The sequence below is a fragment of the Anguilla anguilla genome, chromosome 1 (genome assembly GCF_013347855.1).
Source record: "Anguilla anguilla isolate fAngAng1 chromosome 1, fAngAng1.pri, whole genome shotgun sequence".
Lineage (NCBI taxonomy): Eukaryota > Metazoa > Chordata > Actinopteri > Anguilliformes > Anguillidae > Anguilla > Anguilla anguilla.
In genome coordinates, this window is record NC_049201.1 from 795,396 (window position 1) to 804,960 (window position 9,565).

General features: G+C 50.4%; 1 long non-coding RNA gene across 4 annotated transcripts in view; it reads right to left on the reverse strand.

Moving 5' to 3' along the window:
• LOC118208625 overlaps positions 1-9,565 on the reverse strand; it is a 53,494-nt gene that overhangs the window by 12,998 nt on the left and 30,931 nt on the right. The window lies entirely within an intron of this gene.

Sequence of the window (9,565 nt, forward strand, 5' to 3'; positions counted from 1 at the left end):
GGCAGTGTTACAGACCACAGGGCCAGTGTTACAGACCACTAGGGGCAGCGTTACAGACCACAGGGCCAGTGTTACAGACCACAGGGGCAGCGTTACAGACCACAGGGCCAGCGTTACAGACCACAGGGCCGGCGTTACAGACCACAGGGGTGGCGTTACAGGCCACAGGGGCAGCGTTACAGACCACAGGGGCAGTGTTACAGACCACAGGGGCGGTGTTACAGAAGACAGGGGCGGTGTTACAGACCACAGGGGCAGAGTTACAGACCACAGGGGCAGTGTTACAGACCACTAGGGGCAGCGTTACAGACCACAGGGCCAGTGTTACAGACCACAGGGGCAGTGTTACAGACCACAGGGGCAGCGTTACAGACCACAGGGCCGGCGTTACAGACCACAGGGGTGGCGTTACAGGCCACAGGGGCAGCGTTACAGACTACAGGGGCAGTGTTACAGACCACAGGGGCAGTGTTACAGAAGACAGGGGCGGTGTTACAGACCACAGGGGCAGCGTTACAGACCACAGGGGCAGTGTTACAGACCACAGGGGCAGCGTTACAGACCACAGGGGCGGCGTTACAAACCACAGGGGCGGCGTTACAGACCACAGGGGCGGCGTTACAGACCACAGGGGCGGTGTTACAGACCACAGGGGCGGCGTTACAGACCACAGGGGCGGTGTTACAGACCACAGGGTCAAGGTATACAGACCACAGGGGCAGCGTTACAGACCACAGGGGCGGCGTTACAGACCACAGGGGCGGCGTTACAGGCCACAGGGGCAGCGTTACAGGCCACAGGGGCAGCGTTACAGGCCACAGGGGCAGAGTTACAGACCACAGGGGCAGTGTTACAGACCACTAGGGGCAGCATTACAGACCACAGGGCCAGTGTTACAGACCACAGGGGCAGTGTTACAGACCACAGGGGCAGCGTTACAGACCACAGGGCCAGCGTTACAGACCACAGGGGCGGTGTTACAGACCACAGGGGTGGCGTTACAGGCCACAGGGGCAGCGTTACAGACCACAGGGGCAGTGTTACAGAAGACAGGGGCGGTGTTACAGACCACAGGGGCAGCGTTACAGACCACAGGGGCAGCGTTACAGACCACAGGGGCAGCGTTACAGGCCACAGGGGTGGCGTTACAGGCCACAGGGGCAGCGTTACAGACCACAGGGGCAGTGTTACAGACCACAGGGGCGGTGTTACAGACCACAGGGGCGGTGTTACAGACCACAGGGGCGGCGTTACAGACCACAGGGGCAGCGTTACAGACCACAGGGGCAGCGTTACAGACCACAGGGGCAGCGTTACAGACCACAGGGCAGTGTCACTATGCGGTGCTAACAGCCCCCAGAACACGACAGATTCACCTGCCAGGAGCCTGCAGACCTGCTGAATCAGGCTCAATTACACAGCTCTGCAGCAGGGCTCCTCTGCTCCATTATAATTAACTGTAAGATCTGCAGCGCTGGAGATTCAGTTGTCACAAGGACTCAGATTCAGTTGTCATGGACTTAACTGCAACTGGAGCGCACAGCAGAATCACAAGGGAAAAGACCAATGGAGGACAAAACTGAACTGAGGCACAATCACTATCTCACACACGCACACACACACACACACACACACACGCACACGCGCGCGCGCGCGCACACACACACACACACGCAGACAGACAGACAGACAGACAGACACACACACGCACGCACGCGCACACACAAGCACACGTTTGGATTTACACAGACTCACTGTGTTTGAATGAAAGTAGATTCACGGTGTTTCGAACACACCATGGGGAGACGGCCAATTGCTGAGAAATCGGACGTTAATTCAGGGGCAGTTCTCCTGATGAATCAGGTTAATGATCGTCGTTGCTTATTGGCTCTCCAAGACACTAAAACACTTTAATTGATGTGAACAGGACCAATAATTATGGAGAAAAGGACTCCACTACTTCCCCGTGTTTGAAACTCCATATCACCTGACGGTGTAACGCAGTTTCACGATGTTCTGAACAGCACACCTGAAGCACACCTGCTGCAGTCCTACATTCAGTTATGCAGGCAAATCTTTATTCAATGTTTGGTTAATTCTTTTCATAAATACAGATTGAATTACATTATTCAGTGTTAATAGCCTACATTTATAGTAGTTTATATTAATTGTAAATAAACAAATGAATCCGAATAGCTTAAAAAATTGATCAGGAAATGCTTATGAAATGCTTATAAAATCTTTTAATCTCATTCATTGTCATGAAAGGGAATTCCTTTTATAGGTTACTAAAGTGCAGTATATTAAAACTATTGTGTCAATAAAATGTAGTGTATTAAAACTATTAAAATTTTACTGAAGTTGAAACATCACCAGATTCATTTAATACATTCATAAATAAATCAAGAGAGGGGAATTCAACTCTTAAGTGTTTCGAGTTGTTTCATAATAAGCAATTTACAGTTTAGAAGCATTTATATCACTCTAATGAGCCTGCCCATTTAGTGCTCTCACCAGCAGAAGCCCCCCCTCCCACACTGTCACAGGGCACCTCCAAAACCACTCCACTGCACCCTGAGATGACCTGCGCACGTCTCTCCTGCTGATGTTTTATGGAAAGAGAAGGAATTAAACTTTATATGCGTATAAAAGCTACAGATGACTGGGAGGTAAATGTTTATTTATTGGTCATTGAAGGCGCACTGTACGGAACGTCTTGAGCAAACTTGGTGTTCGGAACACCGCGAGTTTGCGCCGCGTCTCCGTTAAAAACTTTGGTCAAAGGCAGGACGTGTCAGGCACCAGCTTTTTACTCAGTCATATTCACAGTCTGCTTGAATACTTTCATTTTAATTGATTGTGATGATTTGATTTTCAATGGAATTTTAATCAAATAACCACCTCCAGGCAACTCGAAGTGCGTGCAGTTCACAAAGTTTGATACTCAAGAATCAGGAGAAATCTGTTCAAGGGAGTCACAGTGTGGAATCACAGACCCTGAGTCACAGTGTGGACTCAGCGTCTGTGATTCCACACTGTGACTCAGGGTCTGTGATTCACATATGCTGAGTCACAGTAGTGTGTCCACATACTTGGCCATGTAAGATACAAACACTGAGTGAGCGACAAGCTGAGAAGCAGAGGTGCTATCGGCTCGAACCCGAGCGTGTCTACATCCCAGCGAATATGAACAAGAGATTTCACAGTGAAACGGTCCAACAAAACCAGGAGAGAAAGCATGACCAGTGGAGTGCCTGTTCTTATTAAAGCAAAACTTTCTTGACATTCTATTTGTTGTTACTTTAATAAAACACATTCATTGCATATTGTGCCTGTTTTTCATTCTGTAGAATGCATACCTTTTTATAGGGTCAGTAAACCCAGCACCTTATTAATGCTGCATTTGAAGCTGCCCTCTCCGCACTCCCCATCACACACTGTTTTTCTGTGATTTGTGCTCTTATACGGGCCACAGCATTTGCTTCTGAACCCTGATCTGTGGCTGTATTTGAATGTTTTTATTTAAAAGCACCTCCTGGCTATAGCTTGGGTAGCATGTAGCATGTATGAACTGAAATGAGGCCAATTTAGACCCCCTTTGCCTGAACCGTGTTGTTTTTACATGTAAATGCATTTTATATTTCCACCATGTAACCATTTTCTGCCCATCCCTAAACTGAACCCTTCCCCTTCCGGAGAGTTTCCATCGGGCTGGACGCAAGATGCAAAAGCAAAGTGAAAGGGGCACTTTGAGTTTGAAGGTAAAAGGAGGTCACAGACAGCCACAGTCGGTGCAGATAGCATCGTTGGGCACACAGAACTCTCTCCTGTGGCCTGAGGGGGTATTTGTTTGGCTGTTTGCTTGTTTTATTGGCTGTTGATGACGCACTCTCTGCTGTGGAAAATCATTTGTTTGTTTGTCCTCCTGGAGTTAAAACGGGGTATCAGGCAATCAAGTGCGAGCGCCAATCAGAGACAGCTTCCTGCACAAGCCTCGCTGTGCTGTGCTGTGCTGTGGCTGGGGTGTGAGACGGAGCACTCAGCAGATACCATGACCGCAGCGAGCTGAGCACAGCTTCTCAGCACAGCTCCACAGCAAAGATGAGGCACAGAGCTCTAATGAGTCACAGAGCTCTAATGAGTCACAGAGCCCTAATGAGTCACAGAGCTCTGATGAGTCAGAGCTCTAATGAGGCACAGAGCTCTAATGAGTCACAGAGCTCTAATGAGTCCCAGAGCTCTAATGAGTCATAGAGCTCTAATGAGTCACAGAGCTAACGAGGCACAGAGCTCTAATGAGTCTCAGAGCCCTAATGAGTCACAGAGCTCTAATGAGGCACAGAGCTCTAATGAGGCACAGAGCTCTAATGAGTCACAGAGCTCTAATGAGTCACAGAGCTCTAATGAGTCACAGAGCTCTAATGAGTCACAGAGCCCTAGTGAGGCATAGAGCTCTAATGAGTCCCAGAGCTCTAACGAGGCACAGAACCCTAATGAGTCTCAGATCTCTAACGAGGCACAGAGCCCTAATGAGTCTCAGAGCCCTAATGAGTCACAGAGCTCTAATGAGTCACAGAGCCCTAATGAGTCAATGAGATCTAATGAGGAGGGAACATGCAGGTGCACAGATGCATTGTGGGTCTCAGACATTTGGCTGTTAACCCAATCAGTGCTGCTCTTGTGGTGAGAAACCGAGTCGCTCTATCAAAGCCCAGGATTTCCTCACGGCGTTATTCTGATGTGGGGTTAAAAGAGAACGAGGAAGGGTTCTATTAATCACTCAGATAAGCCCAGGTTCAGCGCTGGCACCAGTCAGCTCCGCCTCCCTCCCTTCAGCTCCGCCTCCCCTCCCTTTAGCCATGCCTTCCCCCTATTCATTACATTACAGGCATTTAGCAGACGCTCTTATCCAGAGGGACCTACACAACTTTTCACATAGCATTTTACATTGTACCCATTTATACAGCTGGATATATACTGAAGCAATGCAGGTTAGGTACCTTGCTCAAGGGCACAATGACAGTGTATTACCCAGGAATCGAACTTATGACCTTTCGGTTACAAGCCCAGTTCCCTATCCACTGTGCTACACTGCTGCCCTATTCAGCCCCGCCTCCCTGCCCTTTAGCCCCGCCTCCCCTCCCTTCAGCCCCGCCTCCCCTCCCTTCAGCCTCACCTCCCTGCCCTTTAGCCCCGCCTCCCCTCCCTTTAGCCCCGCCTCCCCTCCCTTCAGCCCCGCCTCCCCTCCCTTCAGCCCCGCCTCCCCTCCCTTCATGCTGCGCTTCACTGCCACACCAGGGCTGCAGCGGCTCTCTTGCCCTGCGCACCCGACCATGAAATAGGGCTGTTAAAAGAACACAGATGCACCTCCTCCTGGAAAGGAGGTCTGATTGGAGCTCAGAGCTGATGGCCAGTATTTTACAGGAGGGGTCTACCCACTATCCACCAACCTGCAGCAACTAAAGATATCAGACTTCAGGAAGAACTGGCTCCCACCCCCCTCCCCTTAGGTGGCATGAATATTTTAAATATCAGTCAGATTTTTTCCTTAGACAGCAGAAGCCGGTTCTCTCTAGGCCAATCAGAAGTGGCCTGGGATGACCCTTAGCACAGCCCAGAGTCTGTGTCTGAGAGTGAGTCACGGGCAGATTTAGGGCTCCAAACAGAGCGTGTGTAAACAGGGGAGGGAGGCCATATGGGGCGGGGTGCAGACAAGCTGTTTCTGTCCGAACGCGAAGCCGTTTCCGTTAACCGCCCCCGACACGCGTAAACGACCCCCACTGGCTCCTTCATCTCCGCTCCATCTGCCGCTAACGCTCCAGCTAACCCACCCGCTAACGCTCCCAGCTCAGAGCCCTACAGCGCTAACCCTCCCAGCTCAGAGCCCTACAGCGCTAACACTCCCACTAACGCTCCAGCTAACCCTCCCGCGAACGCTCCCAGCTCAGAGCCCTACAGCGCTAACCCTCCCAGCTCAGAACCCTACAGCGCTAACACTCCCACTAACGCTCCAGCTAACCCTCCCGCGAACCCACCCGCTAACACTCCAGCTAACCCTCCTGCTAACGCTCCCACTAACCCACCCGCTAACGCTCCAGCTAACCCACCCGCTAATGCTGCAGCTAACCCACCTGCTAACTCACCCGCTAACGCTCCCAGCTCTGAGCCCTACAGCACTAACCCACCCGCTAACCCTCCCACGAACCCACCCGCTAACGCTCCCAGCTCAGAGCCCTACAGCGCTAACCCTCCCGCTAAACCACCCGCTAACGCTCCAGCTAACCCTCCCGCAAATCCCTCCCACTAACGCTCCAGCTAACCCTCCTGCTAATGCTCCCAGCTCAGTGTCTGGGAGGTCTGTACCCCTCTCTCACCCTACAGGAAAGCGCAGGAGCTCTGAGGCTCGGAGGCTTCCTGGCCCCCAGCCCAGAATCCTGCAGCTCCTTTCCCAGCCAACTGCAAGCGGAGAGCAGCCGCACCCGCTGGGCCCGTTTCGCGGGAAAGGTTTGAGTGGCCTCTCTGCAAAGACACCCTTCGCCCTTCCCCCCTCAATTAATTAGGACACGGCTAGGGGTCAGAGCCCGTCCCCTGGGTGGCCTGCCGTGCGCACAGCAGGGAAGAGCGAGGGACGGGAGGAAGAGCGAGGGATGGGAGGAAGAGCGAGAGGCGGGAGGAAGAGCGAGGGGCGGGAGGAAGAGCGAGGGGCGGGAGGAAGAGCGAGGGGCGGGAGGAAGAGCGAGGGGCGGGAGGAAGAGCGAGGGGCGGGAGGAAGTCGAGCCGCTCGTTTACGGTTCCTCAGCAGAGTTCTACGGGGGGGGGGGGGGGGTTCCGGGCCTCCCCCCAGTATACCAGGCCTGATGTCTGACGTCATGACAACGGTAAAAAATGTATTTTTTTTTGTGTGATAAAAGTCCTCATTCTCTCAAAGCGCTCGATCCACCCGGAGGCAGAAATTCCCCGTGTGTGACTGTGCCTTAATATTTAATCGCTCCTGATAACAGCGCATGAATAACCCTGCTAATTAATATACCATAAAGCTTCTTTAAGTGTGCTGCAGTTAAATATTTATTGATTATTGATATGCAGGAGCGGTGCGTGGTGCTACATGGAGAGAGCGGGGTACTCCAACGCCAGGGCAGACGCTAACAGGAAGGCTGAGGGCTTATCCATTTTGGCACTCAATGCAAATGAGCTCTTAGCATCTGAACCGTCCGCACAGGCACTGGGGATTTACCGCAATGCTAACTACAACGCCAGTAAGCTAATGCTACACTGAGTAAAGCACAGTCGAGCAGATTTTATATATAAGCTATATAAAACTATAGACCCTGTTTGTAAAATATATAAGATCTACTGTATTGTCTGCTGTACTGTCCTGATTATAAGCTAGTATCCTGTGCTGATACAGATGACCTCAATGCATAATCAACAGGAGATGCATTAACCAAATGTGCTGATTTACTGCATTAAAGACGTTCATACGGGGCGTGTTTTTTTAACTAGCAGCGTTAATAATGCTCTTGTGAAGAAACCAGAACTCAGCTCACACACCATTCTGGGACCAATAACTGTCCCTCTTCATTATGTTCTTTCTTAATTTATTAATTAATAAATGAACAAAAAAATATATAATACAGCCAATTAAATCAAACGAGATTATCAAGTATAACCATCTCATCAGTGAACTGAGATGGAATCAGCCGACTGCTAAAGAACTGATTACACACCGGCTGCTAATTACACCCCAATCAAACCCAATCAGAAAACCAAGAGAACGTAATTAAAACACTAATTGAAAAGGAGGGATTACATTAATCTCCTGAATGATCTGTGAACCATCGCATGCTCACCCAGCCCATATCAGATGAAAAAAAGATTTAAAGACAAAATTACCAAATGAACAAAAAATGTGATTTCACATCATGTGGCAACCTAATCAATAATATTGACGGCAAAAAAAACCCTTAATCAGGTATTTTAATTGCTGTCTTAATCAGGAGTGCATGTGTGGCAGCAGGAACGCGAGTAAAACAAGCTTTGGAATCAATATACTGAAAATGTCCCAAGGGGAGAAAATGTACTAGGGGTATGTGTGTTAGGGTTGGGGGGGGTGGGTGGGTGTGTGTGTGTGTGTGTGTGGGGGGGGGGGGGGGGGGGGTGTGTGTGTGTGTGCGTGCGTGTGTGTGCGTGCGGGTGCATGGGGGGTGTGTGTGTGTGTGGGGGGGGTGTGTGCATGTGTGGGGGGGGTGTGTGTGTGTGCGTGTGTGTGTGTGGGGGGGGGTGTGTGCGCGTGTGTGTGTGTGGGGGGGGGTGTGTGCGCGCGTGTGTGTGTGGGGGGTGTGCGTATGTTGGGTGTGTGTGTGTGCGTGAGTGTGTGTGTGTGTGTTTTTCCTGCTGCATATTTAATTGCGCCTCCTCAGGCCTGTTTAGCAGGACACAGGTACCACTGCTCCAGTCCAGAGAGGATCGTCACAAGCACTGACTGAGCTCACAGTGATTACAGACTGAGCTCACAGTGATTACAGACTGAGCTCACAGTGACTGCAGACTGAGCTCACAGTGATTACAGACTGAGCTCACAGTGACTGCAGACTGAGCTCACAGTGACTGCAGACTGAGCTCACAGTGACTGTAGACTGAGCTCACAGTGACTGTAGACTGAGCTCACAGTGATTACAGACTGAGCTCACAGTGACTGCAGACTGAGCTCACAGTGACTGCAGACTGAGCTCACAGTGACTGTAGACTGAGCTCACAGTGATTACAGACTGAGCTCACAGTGACTGCAGACTGAGCTCACAGTGACTGCAGACTGAGCTCACAGTGATTACAGACTGAGCTCACAGTGACTGCAGACTGAGCTCACAGTGACTGCAGACTGAGCTCACAGTGATTACAGACTGAGCTCACAGTGACTGCAGACTGAGCTCACAGTGACTGCAGACTGAGCTCACAGTGATTACAGACTGAGCTCACAGTGATTACAGACTGAGCTCACAGTGACTGCAGACTGAGCTCACAGTGATTACAGACTGAGCTCACAGTGATTACAGACTGAGCTCACAATGACTGGAGACTGAGCTCACAGTGACTGCAGACTGAGCTCAACACTCAGGCTGGTGCTGATGAATCTTACAGCCGGATAAACACCACAAACCAGCTGAAACCATTATTCTTTGGAAAAAAGAACAGAAAAAAAATAGGAAAGGCAGAAAAAAAACCCTGCACAAGAAAAACAAAGTCTATGGATAAAAATTCTGACATCTTCTGTTGGCCAAAAATTTGAAAACCATCAGGAGGATCAAGCGCAGAAAAATGCACCCATTTGAATATATTTAAATCTCTGTTGTTCTTGGAAATACAACATTCAAATCACATTTTTCCCTGATTGATGGCCCTACTATATTGGAGATATTCTGGCATATGCTGAGGCACATACTGTTTGGTGTACGGTATGCGTGTGGAGGAGGACTCACGTCCAGCTTGCTCTTCAGACCTGCTGCAGTGATGTTAGACCCCAATAACAGGTCTGGCGCCAGCGGGTGTTTGGGTCTGACAGCAGGCC